Consider the following 21,503-nt stretch of genomic DNA (forward strand, 5'->3'; position numbering starts at 1 on the left):
AGTCTTATTAGATATATGGTTGCTGGTGAGAATTGGGTAGTAATTACGGAGAATACTGTTCACATATAGGAGTGCGTTTGAGAATTTAGTAGCAAGAAGAGGCGTTGTTGTTCTTGTGATCCTAGAGCGGGGCTTGAGGACCTAGACTCGATGAGTTTGGTTGCATCGGTGTAGGCTTGTTGAAAGGCACTGTTTCGGTAATTCCTGTTTGATAGGGTTTTTTTAAGATGATCAAGTCTATCTTTGTAGTCATGGTTTTCAATGCAAATGGAACTTGGTCGTGTGGCTCAGCCTTTAAAAATGTCTTGTTTGCAATGTCTTGAATTGGCTTGTAAATTCTGGGTACTGTTGTTTATCGAAAGGCTGCCTATACAGCGTTGTGTTTAGTGTCCCATTGCCAATGAATATTGTTGTCTCCAGAAAGTTTATACGCTTCGTTGAAGGTTGTGATCTGAATTTTATTGTTGGGTGAAAAGAATTTAGAAATACTACATATATTTCCCGACTGTCTTGCCAATGTCGCAATAGTATGAATATCTCCTCTATGTACCCTAGGCATGTGTGGGGCTTGTCAGTGCAGCGTGGTACGAAATCACTTTCTTGAATCCCCATAAATATGTTCGCGTAGGTTGGCCCAAAAGGCATACCCATATTTTTCCCATATATTTGTAGGTAGTAGCTCCCCTAAAATTCCACCGAGGTATGTGTTAGAACTAATTCAAGGAGAGACAAGTAGACTTCAATGGAGTGTTGTGCATTGCGTTTAGACAGCGTTTTTTTATCGAACATAAACCGTCGGGGATTGGAATTTTGGTATACAGGGCCGTGACGTCTAGTGGTGCGAGAATTATGCTTTGGGGTATTGTTCATTTAGCATTAATCTCCTCCATAATGTCCTTAGTTGGCATGGAAATCCAAAATCAAGATTGGGGCTGACAGATGAAATACCACATGGTGGTATAAATGCTATGAACAGAGATAAGAGGCCTCAGAAAGGCAGGCCAACGTTTCGATATGAGGCCCTTTTTTGGTCCTGGGTATGTTAGCTTTAACGGATTAGTAGAGTGACGTCACGTGCGGTTGTTGTCGGTGGTGGCTCGTTGTAAAGGGAGAGACTTCAAAGGGAATGAGCGCTGTCATCTGGCGTCTGTAAGCGTAGTTCCCAAAACGAGGGGACAAGAGCGGGGGAGTGGGAAGGCGGCGACAAAAGAAATAAAGAAAAGGCGAGAAAAAAGGACACCAAGGGGCGCTGGCCCGAACGCACGCACAGCCATAACAACTGTCGCTCCCCCACTACAAAACAAACACCGCTCACTAATCTAAATACTAACGTACTCACGAAGTACAATGAGGAGACCAACAAGCTCAACTCATTCTTTTCAACTTGGAACACTTCCGCAAGAACGTTGACACAATTCACCACGCAGAAATACCCGAAGCACCGCATGGACACCTAGCTTGGGACGGCTTCCATTTAAACCGGAAAGGAATACAGCTGGCTTGTCAACGCATCAAATGGTTCATTAAGGACAAGTACAGAAAAACACTCTTTAAACGTACCCTAGATACCACCCCAGCGACTCTGCCGACTTTGGGACCCCGAACAACAAAACGGCGACAGTCACATCAGGAACACTCGGAACACAGCAGAATGTGAAACGAGGCACAAGAGAAAAACTATTCCAAAAACGGCACCAATGGCCGTGCAAACTGACACAACTCTAACAGTCTACAAAAAATTCACTACCAAAGTGTTCACACAGACACCTACACGCGCACCTGCACACGCCGAAAGTCAAACAGAAACCGAGCTGGAATTAATCGAGGCCATACGGTAGGAAACTTGCCAAACAGAAACACACCCCACGCACATCTACCCACAAAAAGACAAATAAATAACAGCCATTGCGAGCCGATAACTCTTCTCTGCCATGGAGCACCGAATTCCTGCAGGTTAGAAAAGTTGCCCGTCCGAATAGGTGCACAGTCTGCACAGAGAACATTATAATCCCTAAAGGCCTAACAATTGTAAAGATTTCACTAGCATACAGCCGGCACAACCCATTTATTGCTGCATTCATCCGGCTAACCTCGTCGTCATTACCCAGCTGGCGATATGCATCGCCACACATTTCCAATCGGCTGTCTTGGCCCGCACGATGATAATACGGTAGCGCATTCCCATTTGAAGCCTCTTGTACTTTTTCGCGGGGTCCTTAGTTTAATATCTTCAGCAGTCCTTACTGTCTAGTTGTCTTGACGACTTAGTAAAGTTCTGTAAAAGGTATTTTCGATATAATTCCCTTTTGGACGATAATTTACGAATCTGGTTCAAACTCTAGCACCTTTGTGTAGTGTCTGCGGTCAAAATTCTTTTTCGTTGTCGCTCTACATTTTTATCGCTGTTGAGAAGTCTTGGGATGTTCCTTTAGATCAATTTGCTTCACGAAGCCCAATTCGTGGTCAGCTGGCATCCATGAAGCCGTGCCAAATGTCGCAATGCGTGGCCTGCATCCCAGGCCTGCTGCATATGATCTGTTGAGTTGCGCAAGGGCGGCTTCCAAGGCGCATTTCCAGCCGCCTTTGAATTCGGGGTATCATTGTATGTACATTCTAAAGTTATCATTCTCGTTGCGAGGCAATTTGCTTCCGGATGGTAAGATTCTGGAAAACGAAAGGTGCTATTCATTTTCTTCAGCCCAAAGTCACAGTTTTTAGTTTTCAAATGCTGGGCCATTGTCTGTGAGTCTCGCGTTCTTGAAGAGTTTTCCTTCCAGCAATGATATCACGCAGTTTGCGTTCTCCTTTCCAGCTTTGGTGGCGACAAAACGCGTGCACTCATCCACGGCGACATGGAATGCTGGCGTCCTCCTAACTCCCTCCCCCTTCTTTTTAATTTAAGCAAAATCAAGATGAACACACTCGAAAGGGATATCGGAATACATGGCTTGTACATGCCTTTAACAAGCTGACAGTGACGACAAGTTTTCACATAATTTGTTATTTCTTGTTTCATGGTTTGCCAAGTGAGGCGCTGGGCTATTTTGTGGAATTTCTTCCAGAATCCGTCGTGCCGTCCTGGCTCTGGACTAGCGTGGCAAAGCCTCAGGACTGTTGGTACTTTGGTCTCCAGGACGTATAATTTTCCGTTCTTTACTGCCATATCCTTTGTGCCTTCCCAAAACTGCAACAACAGGTTTGCCTTTCTAGTTGAAGTTTCATACGGCAAGTGGAGTCAAGATACGGCATCGGCATCTTGATGTTTCTGTCCCTGGCGATGTATGACGCCAAAGCTGAATGGTTGTATTTCGCTGCCTCACTCTAAGAACAGTTTACACCCTTTGGTGTGCCCCTTCTGCCACACAACGAAAACCGTCATCTGCCTTGATGCGTTTCCTTTCTTTAACGCTGCGAGCCCGGAACTTTCCAGTAACGAATGGCACGCGCGTTATCAGAAGGGGCACTCCAAAGGGTGTAAACTGTTCTATGCTGATAACGCACGTGCCGTTCGTTACTGGAAAGTTCCGGGGCCGCAGCGTTAAAGAAAGAAACGCATCAAGGCAGATGACGATTATCGTTGTATGGCAGATGGGGCACGCCAAAGGGTGTAAACTGTTCTTAGAGTGCTCATGGGGCTGTTCTGCCCTTTGGATGTGATAGCTCTAACAGGTACGTCAACGCCTGGTTGTGTGTGAACAGCTTGAAGTGGTTGCCTTCCAGACAGCTTCTGAACTTTCTCAAGGCTAACGCCACTGCCAGTGCTTATTCTTCTGTAGTTGCATAATTTTCTTCTGTCTTTGTAAAAGTGGAAGAATAGTAACCTACTACCCTCAGCTCCTTTCCTTGTTGCTTTGTGGCACCACGCTGGTAGAGTATGGCGACTACTCCATAATAAGATGCATCGGTATAGGGCTCAAAAGGCAGCTTGAGAACGGGGAGCATAAATACAGGGTCCGATGAAATGATGCGGACATGCTCCATGTAGCTATTCTCACACTCTTGTGACCACATAAACGGTACGCCCTTTTCGAATAAGGTGAGGCATTTGGTTTTTCTGGCATAGTCTCTTATGAGTGCACGGAAATGAACATAGGATTTCGCCATTTTATTGATGTGTTGAACACTCTCTTCCTTGGTGCTTTTCGTTTCACCATCAAAGACCATTCCCAGGAAGACCACCTTATTACATAAAAAAACTCACTTTTATTCATGTTAATCTTACGTCGGGCGGTGCTTAGTGCCTGAAGTACTTTACACAAATGTTCCTCGTGGTTTTCCCTTGTCCTGGAGTAGACAATAATATAATCCACATATACATTGCAAATGTTTTCAATTAATTTGCTCAGCTTTTCGTTTATCAACTTCTGGAACTACGACCCAGATTTCTTCCAGCCAAATGGTAACCGATTATACTTGTAGATGTCGAATAGTGTGACAATACTGTAAACTTATTAGTCTCTTCTTTCAGTGGTACTTGGGAGTACCCCTTGCATAACTCTATGCGTGAAAAACATCCGCATCCTCCTGTCTCGTCAATGATGTCACCCATCCCAGGCATCGGGTAGGGAAAAAGATTGGTCTGCCTGTTCATCATTTGGTAATAAGTGCACAGTCGGAATTATCCATCTTTCTTTGGTACAATGGTAATGGGGGAAGCAAAACAGGATGTAGATGGCCTAATGTTCCCTGCTTCTAGCATGCCTTGAAGTTTTTGTCTTAGCCATATTTTATTTTCATGGCTGAGCCTGTACGGCTTTTTCTGACTACTGTACTGTCGCGCAACAAGAACAGCACCTCAATCGTGGGTGTGGCTTCGGGATATAGTCCAATGCAGATTAACTCGGGCAACTTCAGTGGCACGTCTTTTGCGCATGATGGCTTTCGTTCATCGGGTTTTTCCGCTGAAGACACATATCATACTCAGGTTTTTCAATAGTCCCCTCGTCATTCCATAGTATATTCATCATCATATTCTTCGGGTCAGGTTTTGATAAAGGAAAGGTGAAGTTCACCGCTGGCACGACTAGTGCTTCTACCTTGAACTTCTGACTTTCAAACTCAACAGCTGCTGTTGTTCATGTACGGTAATCCAGAGATGAACCGTCGTAGCTACTCACAGGAATAAGTTTTCAGAATATTATTCTGGCTGATTCCATTATAGCTTCAATAATTAGGCTCGCGGAAGCACCAGTGTCCATCAATGCTGACGTGTTTAGGTTGTTTACAAGCGTCGGCCCTGTCAGAAAACTTGGTTTAACAAGGAACACCGTTTCTTCAGCATATTGGGGAGATTATGTGCTGCCTGGACTTATGGAGGTATGCCTGGTTATGAAGTACCGAGCCTGGCGTGTGCTTGTCGCTTGGTTCAGGCTTGCGACTCTTGTCTTTTTTCATGGTACACTAAAATGTGTTGTCATAACGTACGTCAGTGGCTGAGACACTAAAGCACTAAACGGTACTTTTAGAGACGTTGTTGTCAGAATTCAACCCAGAGGCACTTGGAACTCTCCATAGAACATCAGGCGTGGTGACATCGTCCAGTGGCCGGGCATGGTGTTCGGCACTTGCTTTGTAACCTTCCATGATGGTTTGCCCTTCCTTTAACGCGACGTTCATCTTCTTCTCCACAGGCTCCTGTTTTCGACTGCACCAATGGAAAGATTTCACTAGGGTAGTGCCGGTCGAACCCATTTATTGCTACACTCCTCCGGCTAGCGTCGTCGTATTCTCTTATTCATTACACCACTCGCGACGTGGATCGCCACAACACTGAAGGTTATACCAGTTCTAGGACAACGGCCACTACACAATTGTGCAAACTGGCAAACAACATCGAACAATGCTTCACTTTCACTTTTCAATATCCTCAAAGAACATTGCGAAGATCAACTCGAAAGCTTTAGCCACAGACTTCAGAACATGGCTGTGACACCGGATTACAAAAAAGATTTGGAGCATTATGACCAAAAGCAGTCTAGAAATTTGGTTCAAAAACGAAGTGGAAAAGCTAATTCAATAAAAAAACAACATTCCTGGCAAATAGCCACCTCACGTCAATAAGAGGGACCTCGAATCTAGAAATACCAAACGTGGCGGAAGCTTCGACAAAATTATACCTGTCTAATGTAGTGGACATTTCAAAAACATTTAATAAAGGAGAAATAGGCGTGCTCACCTACCAACAGCACATAAACTTTTGTTCCATACCAACACGTTACTCCGGAATCATTTCGGGAGCAACGTTTTTCATTATGAAGTCTAGGGTTTGACGAAAACTCGTCTGGCGAGGAAATAACATGGCTGAATAAACGTACACTCGTGCAATTATCATCCCGATTGCTCCTTGAATCATTCTGCATACAATCTACTACTAACACGATAAACCGGACACGGGGACCCCTCCCTGAGTTGTACGCAAGCGCATTACGTCTTCCGACGCATATTTATTAAAGACCACCATGCATTCGCTCATTGTGAACAAGGCACCCGTATTGGGCGCCGAAACGTCAATCCGTGTTTTGTAATTTTTTCAGTTGGCGAGTGTACGTTTATTCAGCCGTTTTTCATTATGATCAGGTACTATCGTTTGCGCAACTATAAAACTCCGCTGTCGATCAACCGTATCATAAACACTTATTCTCCCCTTCCGTTATTCCTCTTCGTTTTACCTTCTCGTAGTACAAGCCAAGCATCCAATTGCAATTTTAACCTGCCCAAATGTAACAATGTGCATGGTGAACACTTGATCCAGTTCAGTGGTGCCAAAATGTGAAATGAACTACCGATATAGGTTAAAGCAGCGATAAAGTTTAAGATGACCACGAACCTTCATTAAAAGTGCAATGAAACTGTCTGAAACATATATGGGAATTTTCGTTTTGTGTCATATTTTTCTCTTGGATTCGTTGCGTGTATTTTGTAAACATGTTCTATTACAGTTGTATAATATAGTGTTGCATCCATCTCAATTGTTCGTCAGCCCTTCACGCTCTGTAGCTGAATTGCATGTAATTTTTGTTTTCGACAGGCCTCTAGCCTTTGCAGGTATAGGTCCATACAGTGTTTTGTACATAATTCATGAGTTATTGAATAAACGTTCACACCTAAATGGAAGAATGAATCCAATTGGAGCTTCACAAGTACCTTTCAGAACTTTCCTAGTGAATGCGCATCGGACAATTTTCGCAGAGAACACATTAGACAGCTGGATGACACCACTTAGAGCCAAATCCACTTGGACTACCGGTCAAGAACAAGCCATAGAACTTGACCTATATCTTAGAACTGTGAGTAAAGAAATTATAAGCCAATTCAAGACAACTAAGGGACCTAAAAACATGACTGAGTCGGAGAGTCGTATCATTTCAAATCGTAATTGCTGGATTGAGATTCTTATTAGGAACCAGGTAAAGGTGGAAGTATAGTTATTTGGCCAGGAGAAAAATACAAGCACGAGGCTTACAGACAACTAACCAATCCAGAACATTACCGTAAGCTACATAACAATACGACATTATCCTACACAATGACAATTACCAACAGGCTGAAATCACTTTTGGGTGATGAATGTATAACACCATAAGAATAGAAATTTACCCAAGCAACAGAAATGCCGGGCGCTTCTACCTCCTTCCAAGGGTGCATAAAATACCATCCACTGAACTATAAACCACTAATATCACGGGGCGCCAGATGGTATCAAACAACAACACACGACAGAAACCAACTCCCCATTCCTTAACCACTTCCTTGGTGACATTCTAAAAGCACCTCCATCATTTGTGCAAGATACGCCTCACCTACTAAGAATTATGGGGGAAAATATTGCTAAAGGCACACTACGCAAAAAGATATTCTCGAAACACTATACGGCACGGCCTTTTACACCAACATTCCAATCCTCGATGGTTTATGTTCGATAAAACAAACGCTGTCTAAACACAATCCACGAAACTATATTGAAGTCTACTTGTCTCGCCTTGAATTAGTTGTACCACATAACGACTTCGAAATTGAGGAGAGTTACTACCTACAAATACGTGGGACAAGTATGGGTACGCCTTTTGCACCAAACTACGCGAGCATATTAATGGGGATTCTAGAAGCAGATTTCCTATGGCGCTGCACTGAGAAGCCTCACACATACCTACGATACGTTCAATTCAACTCATTTAATTTATTTTAATTTAAAAAATACATTTGGTAATAATAGCATTCAATAGATTTGTCTAAGTACATTGCGCTTGTCAACCAACCAGGCAGTAAATAGAGCGTCTAAATGTATGTAACAAAAATGTGCCACAGAGTTATTGTATCAACATCACGTGCTACCCATTATTTCTCCAAATTTAACAATTCACAAGATATTCCAGGTGTATATAACACCATCTTAAAAAAACCGGATTTGATACACGGAGATCTATGTTGTGTTTACACAAAGTGTAAGAGAAAAAAGTGTATTTGATGTGCAGGCAATGCTGTACATCCAAAAACATTTTGTTACATTATATATTGACCCCCACAGACACAAACCATTTTCTAATTTTTTCATGCATTTTCCTTTTGAAGGTAATTCCCAACAGGCCCTCGTCAATTTGATTAATGAAAGACTTCGAACATAATATTCGAGCCCCTTGCTACCATAATTATTATGAAAACGTAATTTAACGAAGCTCTCTCTTGTACGTAATGTTAAATTTTTGAACTGGTATGTTTAAATCGGAAAACAAATACCGCGAAAGCACAACAAAATTAAAGAGTTGCTGTATTCGTACTACACAAAGAAGAACGCATGTTTTTCCCATGTGAGCTGATTTCAATGAAGTGCCGTAAGTTGCTGTATTTGCAATTCGTGTAACTGTATTGTTCAAGGTTTGGTTTTTACAGTGTGAGCAAGTGCCATATAATGTGATCGCATACATTAATACAGATTCAATTAATGATTTGTATATGGTTAACCGCAATTTCAGTGGCGTTTTCCCTCGCAAGTTGTACATCGTTGCCTCAGCGGCCCTTATCCTTTTAGATATGTAGGTAGCTCGTTCAGTCCATATAACATGTTTGTCAAAGAGAACACTCAGGTACTTAAAAACTGGTTAATACCCTAAAAGCAGACACTTACACGGGGAACACATCGAACTGTGCATGTATAAATGCAGCTCTAGGGAAATATTCTTATTCGGGTGCCTAAGACATAGCAGCTTTTTTTTGCGATTTACATAAACTGCATTTTCTGAAAACCAGTGTATTACATTGCTAATATCCTGCTGAAATGTTTGATTGTTTGCTTTAAATCCAGATATCTGGAGGGCAAATGCTGTATCATCTGCCTATAGAAGAAGCTTCGAATTAGTTTTTAACAACCCAGATCAGATACATATATGTTGAAAAGCAATTGTGCGAGCATGCTACGATGAGGCACCCCATAGTTCATTAGTTGAAAGTTTCCATAAATGTCCCCGAGTCTCACACACTGTATTCTGTTTTAAATTTAATTACTCAATAGTTTCTAAACTCATTCTGAAAGCCCAAGCAGTTTAACTTTTCCAGCAACGTATTGTTGTCTATTGTATCAAATTCTTTGGTTAGGTCTAAGAATAGTGCTAGTACTACGTGGTTATTTTCAAACGCATTGTTGTTAAAATCCGCAAATTCTTCAAGTAGTGTAACCGAGTTGTTGTTCTTTGTAAATCCAAACTGTGCCGTACTAATTAAAGAAAACCTGTTGCAGAATGTTTGCATGGTAAATGCAGTGCGTTTTTCAAAGATGAAATTGTGATTGGCCTGTAGTATGCCCACTTTGACTTTTTGACATTCTTGTTTAATGGTCTCTGCATGGATACCTTGGGTTCATCAGGTATTTCACCAGTTTCGAATATTGCATTTAGTATTTTGATGCTAACTTCGTTTAGCTTATTAAAGTTGTAGAACAGATCTTTAAAGCGAATTTTATCATACCCAGGTTGTTTGCGCTTCTTCATCTGGCGCATTATAGCATTTATAACATATTCAGAAATAGCCGGCAAATACGCAGAATCCGTACAACCATGTTTCGGCCGATACCTGCTATCTTTATCAGGGTTCATACGTCTCACTTCTTCTGCTACACGTGTGAAGGTTGTATGGAATTTACCGCATATGGTGTGCAAATTTTCCCTGGGAAAGTTTTTTTTTTACTGCTTCGTCAGTAGACATTTTCTTTGATCTGCCCATCATTTGGTTTGCCAGTTTCAAAGTTCTTTGCAATAATATTTCTTCAGGTAAACTGCCTCATGAGGTACCTTTGATTTGATTTTATAATTTTTGTGGTTATACGATTTCTTAATGATTTGCCTTCATCTCTGGATGAAAGATATTCTAAGTCTTTATTGTACTTTTTCCAAGTTTCAGCTCCAGATAACATAAATGAACTAGCCCTTTAGTCATCCATTCATTTTCAGCGTTTCTTATTTTAATCTTTACACGCTTCATTGACTTTAGAGAAATACCTTGCAATACTTGTGCTATTTTCTTGTACAAACTAATGTGACCAAGTAGCAACAGGGACATCAAATCAAAATTTTTATACGTTTATCTACTATGTTGTTATCTAATACGTACCTCTTTTGTGATAACGTGATCATCGCAGTTTTCAACGTGTTTATCCGTCATCACCACAATGAACAGAAATACTGATCCACTAATTTTGTTTCACAATACCAGCAGCATAGCCTTCATTTGCACATGAAATAATAATGTGGTCACTGCAGAATTTTGTAATTTTTGAGCTGCGATATTCCTCTCTAGCATAATCTTTAATTAAGTTGTCTAGTCCAAATTCTGCCTAATAAATTTAGATAATCCCTTACAACTCGACTAGGCTCCTTCATTGTGTTTATGTTAATGTCTCCAACTAATAGTAATCGCGCTTCATTCGTGCATGTTTGAAAAAAAAAATATGCTTAAGAAAACCATTCGCGTTCATATTAGGAGGTCAATATATCGCACCTAACGTATAATCCACATCGTGTTTATTTATAGAAAGCCCCACTACTTCTGGATCAGTAAAGCTTACTTCCGTATTATTCGATATCCAGTCATCATGAATGAATACAACACCTCCACCTTTCCTATATTTTCTACACCACACATACAAGTATAGCCATTTAGGGTATACATATTTACCGAAGAGATGTCTATATTGACTTCAGTTAAAACAATAGCCTCACTGCGACGAACTGCTCGTTCTAGACATAAACATAATTCCTCCATATTTCTTCTCAAACTGTGTATATTTATGTCTACTTATTTCGATTAATTTGCAACCCCTCGTCCTTTAAATTATCATTTACATGAGCATTCCAGCCACTGATGTTGCGAAATGTACCCACTACGTTATGTAGATAAGGTCCCTCTCTGTCCTGATGTGCTTTTTCGGTGCCCCTTCCACTTTTCTCATTAGCATTCGTTCGTTCTGTGTCCACATGTAGTGGTAGCCTTTTTGTTTAGCAAGCTCTCGGTATTGCCAAATATATTGCTACGCAAGAACAAAACGAAGACCAGTGAACGTGCTTGCGGTCCCAAGTGGGGGGAAGGAAGAAGAGGACAACGCTCAGTTGATCAGCCAGCCCGCACTCGGGACCACAAGCACGTTCACTGGTCTTCGTTTTGTTCATGCGTAACAATATTGTTTTGGTTCCTTGTCATGTTGTGATTGATAAAAATGTTGTAATCGTTTAGCGCTTTTCTTTCTGATAACCAAGTGTCCCTAGTGTTCTGATCTCTGAAGCGAACAATGATTGACGAAATCTGTCAGGCCATGCTCGTGGTCGATGCACCGCTTCAATTTCCTCATGTTTCGGTGCCTGCAATTACTGTAGCCTAGAGCTAAGTTCTGTCAATGTACAATATAAATCTTCCTGAGGCGCCTCACGAATTCCATGTATTTAAATGTTCCTATGACGCGAGTAGTTTGACAGGGGTATGACACTCCCATAATTTCAACAGTGTCTTTCCACAGAATTATTTCGCTTACTGTTCCAGCTTTTTTCTCGTTATTTCCGCATTGCTTATTCTCCTCTTTTTTCCTGCTGTTAGGTGCACAAATTTTATTTACCATGTATTGCACCTTTTTCTTTTTCATCTGGTTGGGTATACACTGTTGGGAGTTTTCGCAACCCTCCTTACACAGTGCCCTATGGGCCTGTAAGGTAATTCACATAAGTAAAAAAATAAATAAATGGATAAATGGAAGCATGTTGGGTCAAGAATCGACCATGAGGTATTCCTGTGGTCATATCGTGAAAATCAGAATTACCTTCGGTCATTTCTACTGCGGGAACCATAACGCATGAGCGCTGACCATAACACTAAAGAGTACCAAATGCTTTTTGAATATAAAAAAATGATTTATGAATGTTTGCGGGAACGCCAGGTGGCGCCGAGGAGTGCAGACGTGTTCGCATCGGCTCTGTCAATAATCTTGCCTATTAGCGGCCAAAATCATGTGACAACCACGGAATTCGCAGGATTTGTGTAGGAAGACACCAGGAACGCGCTGATACCCCCTGTTTTGACAAGTGGGCCTGGTTTCTTCCAAGAAGATAAGACCACCGCCCGAGCATGCCGGCCCGCCACGCTAAGCCTAACGGCGTACCGGAGCGCGGACCCCCGGCAGTCAGCTCTCGGCCCAAGCGTAGCGCCGCCACAGCCCAACTTCCAACGGACAACGACCCGGAAATAGCCCAGGACACCATGGACACGGATGACCAAGCCATTGAAACCCAAGCGGGATCTGCGGCCGATGCTGAAGAGGACTTGCTCTCGCTAGACGAGGTGACACAGGGGGAATCAACCAGCGACGCCGCCGAAAACGAGGAGAAAGAGACAGCACGGGAAGATGACGAAGCCAAGAACGGTCAGTGGCAACTTGCACTATCTTTGCGAGAACGAAAAGGTCTAAGGAAACAATTGCGAACAGCCACTGATGACAGCGGAGCTCGATGCGACGGTGAGGGCAACAGCAGCTGCATTGCCAGGGCGCCTGCAGGACAGCGAGCTCAACGCGGCGTAGCGTCTATAAGAGCCTGACGGCGAACGCGCGCGGTGCCGCTGCCCAGAAATGACATGAAAATTATCATGCGTCCCAAGCCAGGACTAGTTGTAAAAGAACTTAAAATCTAGGAAGTTGCGCGAGCGATAGAGCGTGCCAGCGGCGACCCGGAGACCTGCAGGAGCGATAAATTTCTGTTTCGCCTCCGCAACGGGTCAAACATAATCATTGTAAGTACCCCATACGAACAAGTGGCGGAGAAGATCATGAAGATCAAAACGCTGGAGCTCAATGGCACTAAACATCCGATGAACACCTACATAACCACCCCTGAAGGGTACCTTAAAGGAGTGGTACACGGACTGGAACGCGAAACCCCAGAAGAGGAACTTTTAAGTCATCTCCGAGTGCGCACTCAAGGAGTGACAATCGTACAAGCCCGGATGCTCGGCAAGTCTGAAACCGCAGTGATAACGTTCGATGGACCGATAGTGCCACGCTTCGTCTACTATTACGGTGGCGAAATGCCATGTGCGCCTTATCAGCCCACAAGACAATACTGCAAACTGTGTAAAAGCAAGGGACATAGAACGGACGTTTGTCCAACGCCCACGGCAAAGGCGTGCAGCAATTGTTGGCTAAGGGACCCTCCTGAGGACCACACCTGTGATCCAGAGTGTGCCCTGTGTGGGGGGGCTCATCCCACGGGGGCATCGGAGTGCACCAAAAAACTCAAACGTGTCCCCCAAAGGGGCAGGCCACCACTGTCGCAACGTCTACGCCGACCACAAGCCAACGGAATCCTCAAGAGACGCTGGTTCAGCATGGACCGTGAGGACTCTGCATCACCAGATGGGGCCGTTCCAGGTCCCGATCCAGTTCCCGATCCAGGTCTAGCTCCCGAGACCGCTCCAGCTCCAGGGACAGTGGCCAAGAGAGGGGCCAAACAACAAAACAACAGCCGAAGAGCAAGAAGACTGTGAACAAGGAAGGCAAAAACAAGGTGAGCTGGGCAGCAATCGCCTCCCAACCCCCCCACCAAACAACACGACTCACACGCCTAGAACGCGAACTAGAGCTAATGCGAGTGCGAATAGGGGACCTAGGAAGAGAAAATAGGCAATTGAAAAAGCAACAAATGCAGCAACCACAACGAGAGCCTAAACTAGTCCAGACAGGACAGAAAGGACAAAAGCTACCGAATTTAGAAGGCGACACCGTAATTACCTTGTCGATATTGAAAGAAACCATAAAAGATGTTATACCCACAATCATAGAGCAGGTAATGATTCAGGTAGATCGAAAACTAGAAGCCCTAGACAAGAAAATCCAGGCACAACAAATAGAATTTACGAAAGCACTGAGAAAACATGCCACAGGCAGCAGCATAAGAGAAAAGGCAGAGAAAGTATACAACAGGCCAGGCTTGTCGGCCATTACCCAGGCGACACACAATGCCTAAACATCAAAAGCACGCTTCCGAAGAGTGCGAAATATGGCAGTGGAACTGCCGCGGGTTCCGGCGTAAAATGGGACAACTGTCGCAGCTGGTGATGACACAAAACAGATCACCAGCTATCATTGCATTGCAAGAAGCCGGAACAAACCCAAAATTACAGGGATACGAAACCTTCAATACCGAAGGTGAAAACTGGAAGGTCGCAACATTGGTGGACAAGAAAGTAACGGAATTATGTCAAGTCCATAGAAGGAACGGACATTCCGCATATAATAACAGAAATCACATATAAAGGCACGAGAAGAAAGAGTGCCTTCATAATTAATGTCTACAGCCCGCCGAGTCAGAAGAGAGCAACGTTCGACAAACTATTTCAAGAGGCAGCAAAAATGGCGAAGGGGAGACCTCTAGTGATAGTTGGGGATTTTAATGCCAGGCACTCAAGCTGGGGGTATCCAACCCAGAACAATAAAGGCAAAAATATCATGGGACAAATAGAAGCACTCGGCATAACACTTCTAACAGACCCTGCAATGCCAACAAGAACAGGGAATAGTATCTCTGCAGACACAAGTCCGGACTTAACAATAACCAAAAATTGTCCAAATGCGGAATGGTGCAACACCCTCGAAAATCTAGGCAGTGACCATTGCATTATAAGTACCATAATCCGCACAAACCAATAGGTACAGCTAAAATAACAGACTGGCGGGCGTACAGAGAATCGCTTAAAGAACATACCACGGACATAAATGATTTAGATAATTGGTGCGAATGCATATGAAATATAAAGCAGAAACATACCAAAACCATCACCAGGACAGACAAAACGCCTGAAGTGGACCCTCACCTATTGCATCTGTGGGATGCAAGACGAAGCCTGACCAAAAGATGGAAGCGACAGATATGCAACCGCAAACTCAAAATGAAAATCAAAGAAATAACCAAGAAGGCCGAGGAATATGCTAATCAACTTACAACAGCCAACTGGGAACGCTTCTGCGGATCACTTAATGGAACCTTAGGGACGGCAAAAACGTGGAACATCCTCAGAGGAATGATTGACCCGCTAAAAACCAGACGCGAAGGACAAAAGAACTTGGAGAGATTGCTACACTCGTACCCAGGCACAAAAGAAGAACTCCTACAGGCAGTCCATAGAAAATGCTTCGGTAACAAAGCCCCGATACCCCCATACCAAGCTGATTACATCGGACACCCAAACCCAGAAATGGATGAACTCTTCACGGTAGGAGAAGGTAAAGCAGCAATCGCCAGTACAAAACGGAACACAGCGGCAGGGGCGGACCAAATATCAAATGCCTTGATTAGAAACATGAATGATGAAGCCATAACAGCCCTTACGAACTTTACAAATGATCATTCGGTCAAAGGAACGATACCACAGCAATGGAAACACGCTGTGATAATCATGATTCCAAAACCAGGGAAGAAATTTACTTTAGACAACCTTAGGCCCATCTCTCTTACATAATGTCTTGGAAAGGTGTTCGAAAGATTAGTAAACACTAGACTCCAACGTCATCTTGAAGAAAACAACTTAATGTCTTATACCATGTTTGGCTTCAGACCACATCTGTTAACACAGGACATACTCCTGCTTTTAAAGGAGGAAGTGTTAACGAGCGTCCCCAAGGCCGGAGAACACATTGTCATGGCTGTCGACATAAAAGGGGCCTTCGACAACGTAAGTCACATAGGGATACTGGATGGACTTGCAGAGACCAGCTGCGGTCAAAGGACGTACCAGTACATCCGAAGCTTCCTCAACGAGAGAATAGCAGTTATAAAAGTAGGAAACGATGAATCTGAAGTCATCCATCCTCTCAAGAAAGGAACGCCACAGGGTGCGGTGATTTCGCCTACACTCTTCAACATAGCCATGATTGGACTAGCTAAAAACTCCAAGAAATCCCCGACGTCCACCATTCCCTATACGCGGATGATATAACGATATGGAAACCAAGGGCAACTTGGGAGAGAAGGAGGAAAAGCTCCAACGGGCAGCCAATATAATAGGCAACTATACGCAACAAAGAGGACTCCAGTGCTCTGCGGAGAAGTCATAACTCATTCGCCTCACGAAAAAAAACAAACAAAGAACTGACCCGAGCCTCAAACTCGAGATCAGGCTGGACGGGAAAATTATTCCTGAGAGGTCAATAGTAAGAGTGTTGGGGATGTGGCTGCAATCTAATGCCAGATGTTTACACACTTTAAACACGATCAGAAAAACAACGCAACAAATTAACCGGATGATAGCCCGTGTGGCTCATAATCGGACAGGAATGGGGGAACAAGACACCCTCAGACTGGTGAACAGCCTGGTCAATCAGCAGACTAATGTACTCCCTTCCTTACCATACCATAAACAGGGAGGAAGAAGAAAAGGCTGATACAATAATGAGGATGGCATATAAGACAGCCCTGCGGTTGCCACGCAACACTTCAAATGAGAAGCTTCTAGCCCTCGGCCTCCACAATACATTTCATGAGCTGGCTGAGGCCCAACTCATAGCGCAGAGGAGTCGATTGGCGCAAACGACAGTCGGCAGAGCTCTTCTTCTAAGAGTGAGCCTTGGAGAATGCATACAAATGCACAAAAACGCCAAAGGTCTACCCTGCCAGATTAGAGCTTTGTATGGGGTATCACCAATACCACAAAACATGGATCCGACATTACACGCAGGAGGGAGAAAAGCTCGGGCAGAATACATAGACAAAACAACAAAATACTTGGACACTGCACGATTCACGGATGCTTCACCATATCGGGCCAACGCAAAGAACATGGTGGCAGTTGTCGTAAACCGTGAAGGGAAAATCACGGCCTGTGCTTCGGTTTCCCGAGCAACCATTTTAGAAGCCGAAGAGATAGCCATCGCCTTAGCTATACGAGAAGGCATAGAGCGCAATGCTCCACTAACAATAGTCACAGATTCTCAGGCCGCATGTAGAAACTGTCAGAAGGGACAGATCAGCGCGAGGGCACGCCGGATACTTACCGAAATCAACAGAGACCTTGACGTCAGGTATACCCAAACTATAACATGGGCCCCGGGACATGAGGGTGTTACTGGGAACCTCCATGCAGATGAGGTGGTTCGAGGTTTTACTAATTGCCGAGCTGCCCATGGCAACATGGTGGAGGACCCGACACCCATCGATCCAAGTAATAAAGCGATCTTGCAACACTACAAGGTAATCAGAAGGCTCTACCCAGCCCTGCATAGGAACCTTTCAGTCATGGACTCAGCGACGTTACGCAGGCTCCAAACAGACACATACATAAACCTACATAAATTGCACATATACTACCCAACCGCATACAAGGACATATGCCCGTGGTGTGGGAGCACACCAACGCTCTACCACATCACATGGGAGTGCACCGCTCACACAGAAGAACAAGAAGATAATAACACGAGAGCGAGGTGGGAGGCATTGCTATCCAGCTCCGCCCTTGGGGATCAGCTCAGGCTCGTCCGCAGGGCAGAAAGGATGGCGAGGGCCAGCGGTGCCCTTGGAATAGGGGCCCGACCACACGGCGTTACCCCGTTTTCGGGGCAACGAAGTTCTTTCTACGAATAAAGTTTTGTTCTTCTTCTATGAAGCTTTGAGCGATATGAATGCTAGTTTACGACACCAGACACAGTCAACAATAGGCGCCTACTACGAGGAGATCGGGAGCCCAAGTGCAACCTTCCTCCTAAACTGTACCGAAAGGGGAGGTTCCCTCCCCGCCCCCGTCGCCTTGCGATACACAAGACAACTGCGCCGTTGTCAGGCCTCTTTCACCCTCATCTGACATTTATTTTTATGCGGGCTCTAATTTTCCACTTGCTCAATCTTTCAGTTGACTAAAATCTTCTTTTCGCGCCACGATGGCTAAGTGAACTTGTATTACGCTGTTAAGGCCGAGGTCACGGCGTCAAGGTCACGGGATGAAACCCCAGCCGCGGCGGCTGCATTTTGATGTAATTTTAAGTTGAAGCTTGCTATATAATTGTTCGTGTGGGTGTGCTCGACTCTTATAGTTTGTCTTTTCGCTTATTTCCTGCAAAAGCTTAAAGTAAGTGAAAGGTGCATTGAAGAGCAATTTAGCAATGTATCCTTCATTTCTAATGGTTTGGTGAGCTTGTACCTGTAGTGCACAAATATTTTCTAAATCTCCGAGTAGCTTGCAACATTGTTGTGATACCATGCGATACAAGCGCTTGAAAACGTTATATAGCCTGTTCCAGCTAACGCTAGGCACGACGAACAAATAAAAAATTGTATAAAAGAACATGGTGACAAATCAAATTTTAAGATCACGGAGTTCGGTCGTCAGAACTTTGCAGATCATTGTAGTTTTTAAAATCGTAACTTGCATCGTATACTTATGTGTCGCTGTATTTAACAGCTTGGCTAATCATTTACGTGTGTTAACGGTGTAGAGTGAGAACGTGATAATTGACGATGTTCACATTTACAGCTTAAACGGTCACTTAAGAGAAAAAGGATATGGGCTGCTTTGGTAAATTGCCCTTCATCAATATCAGGAAAAGAACCCTAAAAGTGGGAAGATGGTTCACAAGTAACAAAACACTGGAAAGCGCATTACAGGTGGCGACACTACGTTCTGAAGCCCGCACTTACTGGCGCGTCATGTCCTGAATTTGGACAGTTTCTCCTCGAGCCTAATTCTGTTTTTATTTTTAAACGTGTGTTACGTTTTATAGTAATTGAAGGAAAAACAAATATAGTATGTTTTGAGAATTTTCATTTTGGTGAAATGGCTCAAATAAGAGAAAATAAATTGAGACATATCACATTACACTGACGCACCAGCCCTGGGGTTTAGGCGCAAAATGAAAAAAAAGGAAACCATAAATGCAGATGACAATAAAGCATTCAATTTCTCGATTATATAAACATATGTATATTATCGTAAAGTAAAACTAACAATAGACTTAATCAAGAAGGCTTTATCAATAGAAATATATTTGCTATACCTGTTCATGGTACCTATAAGACGTACTAATGTCGTAGTTGATAATCCTAGAATTATACTTGTGCAACGCACTTGAACAAACATGGATGCAGACAAAATGACGGAACACACGAAGCGCTAAATTTTCCTACATTTCATGTTTCTCTGTGCGAGTTTCTTTTTCAGTCTCAATAACAAAGATATACTTAGGCCCGTATTCACAAAGGGAACCTACCCTTAACTTAGGACTGAAGTAACCGGTCGGGACATAGCACGTTTCACACACAAATCTTCTACTCAAGGTAAACCTTAATCGCCACTTAACTGACGGAAAGTACAACTACTGGCGACCTTAAGCGCGGCTTTCACTACGTTCATGAAACAAACAAAATGGCCGACCACTACGACAGCCTCGCCGACTTTGCCGATTTCGTCGGACGTGTGGACGATGTTAGGGAAGATGAGGCACACTGATAACGAGCCGCCGTTACAGCCAGTTCTTAGGGATCGACAGAATACCGTACAGGTGTACACAACGACGCGGAATGCTTTTCGCTGTACTGATTTTTCGAAGCGAGTGCTACCGCGGCTATTGGAAACGCTTCCGCTGGGCCAGAATGACGACGAGCGCGGTCACTCCGTTCCGCCGCTGCTCCAGCTCCTGATCGCACTGCAATTGAGGGCTGCCGGGAGCTACCAAAATGTCATCGACGACCTCCTTAATGTTTCACAAGCAACTGTGTCTCGAATCAACGCAAGCAGGTCAAGAATGATCACCGAGACTTTTGTTCCCGCAGCTGGTGAAGTTTTCCAACGCCAATGAACTGGCAATGGTAATTAGGAAATTTTGCCCCATCGCCCCGTTTCCTGGTGGGAGCGGATGCATAGACTTCCGTCATGCGCCGATCAGAAGTTCCGGCGTAGATAACGCGCAAGCCTTTCGCAATCGAGAGGACTACTTCTCCGTCAATGTTCAGGTATGTATATTACACTGTCATTGAGAGAATGCAATGAGCGGCGAGAGAAAGTAACGATGTTGTTGTTTGAAATTTTATTACTAGCAAACAACGTTACCGATTTCACGTATACTCGATCGGTTATCCTGTTTCCGCAATTAGCGAACTTCAATGCAAAAGAGGTGTTCATACATCTCGCACGTCACCGTTTGAGTCCTCATTAGCTGTGTGACGGTTCAAATCGCTGAGACACACGGTTGCCTACTTAGAGGACTATGGTCCTTAACATTACCTAGAAACGAGAGACGTACAATTACTGTGTTCTTCGGCATAGCTGATGCATTATTATTTCCGTTTATTCCTTATTACATTGAGCGCAGCCACTGCGATGAGCTGCCGCGGCTGCTGTCATTAATTTCATGCTTCATTGAGACATCTCCAAAGAAAAAAAATTTAACCAGGTCATATACATACCATTCTTCCAAGCTTTAATGTCCATAACCGTCCATTGTTCAGAGATTTCTATCGCAAATAATACCCCCGCAATAGCAATGAGTAGTGACCTGGGGACGTTTTTCATGTCTACGTCTCTGCGAAATGCCGTGCAGTCAGATACTTGTCGTCGCTAGCGCCGTAATGCCAAAATTTCAAGTGCGTGTCTAGCAAGCGTCCCACATCGCGCTGGGGACAATATATATTTAAACATCACTTGCTGTTGTGGAAAACGCGCATCTGTATGCGTAAAATAAAACGAACATACAGGCCTGTCGAGCCCTAACCACAGCTTCGTGTACGAAACAATGGCTTTCCAAACGGCCGCGAAAGAAGAGTAGAAACCGATAATATTAAAAATTTAACGGGTCCAAAAGGGCGGCACGAAATGAACGCCAGGAATAAGTGAGTATACATATATCTACTGTACTCGAATTAAAGTGCAGAAGGAAGAAGAAAGAGGGAAAAGACAATGAGATTTCCTTTCCTTTCACGCTTGACGCACAATATAGTATTGAAGTCAGACGGATCGGCTTGAAAGAAAGTGCAGGGGCAGATGCGTTGCGGCGT

General features: G+C 43.8%; 1 long non-coding RNA gene across 1 annotated transcript in view; it reads right to left on the bottom strand.

Moving 5' to 3' along the window:
- LOC135921101 (uncharacterized) overlaps window positions 1-21,053 on the bottom strand; it is a 39,553-nt gene extending 18,500 nt beyond the window's left edge. Inside the window, exon 1 of the long non-coding RNA XR_010570455.1 lies at window positions 20,916-21,053. This is a non-coding gene — a long non-coding RNA (uncharacterized lncRNA). The remainder of the gene's footprint in view (window positions 1-20,915) is intronic.
- Between the last annotated feature and the right edge of the window lie 450 nt (window positions 21,054-21,503).

This window comes from Dermacentor albipictus, chromosome 8, assembly GCF_038994185.2.
Source record: "Dermacentor albipictus isolate Rhodes 1998 colony chromosome 8, USDA_Dalb.pri_finalv2, whole genome shotgun sequence".
In the NCBI taxonomy this organism is placed as follows: Eukaryota; Metazoa; Arthropoda; class Arachnida; order Ixodida; family Ixodidae; genus Dermacentor; species Dermacentor albipictus.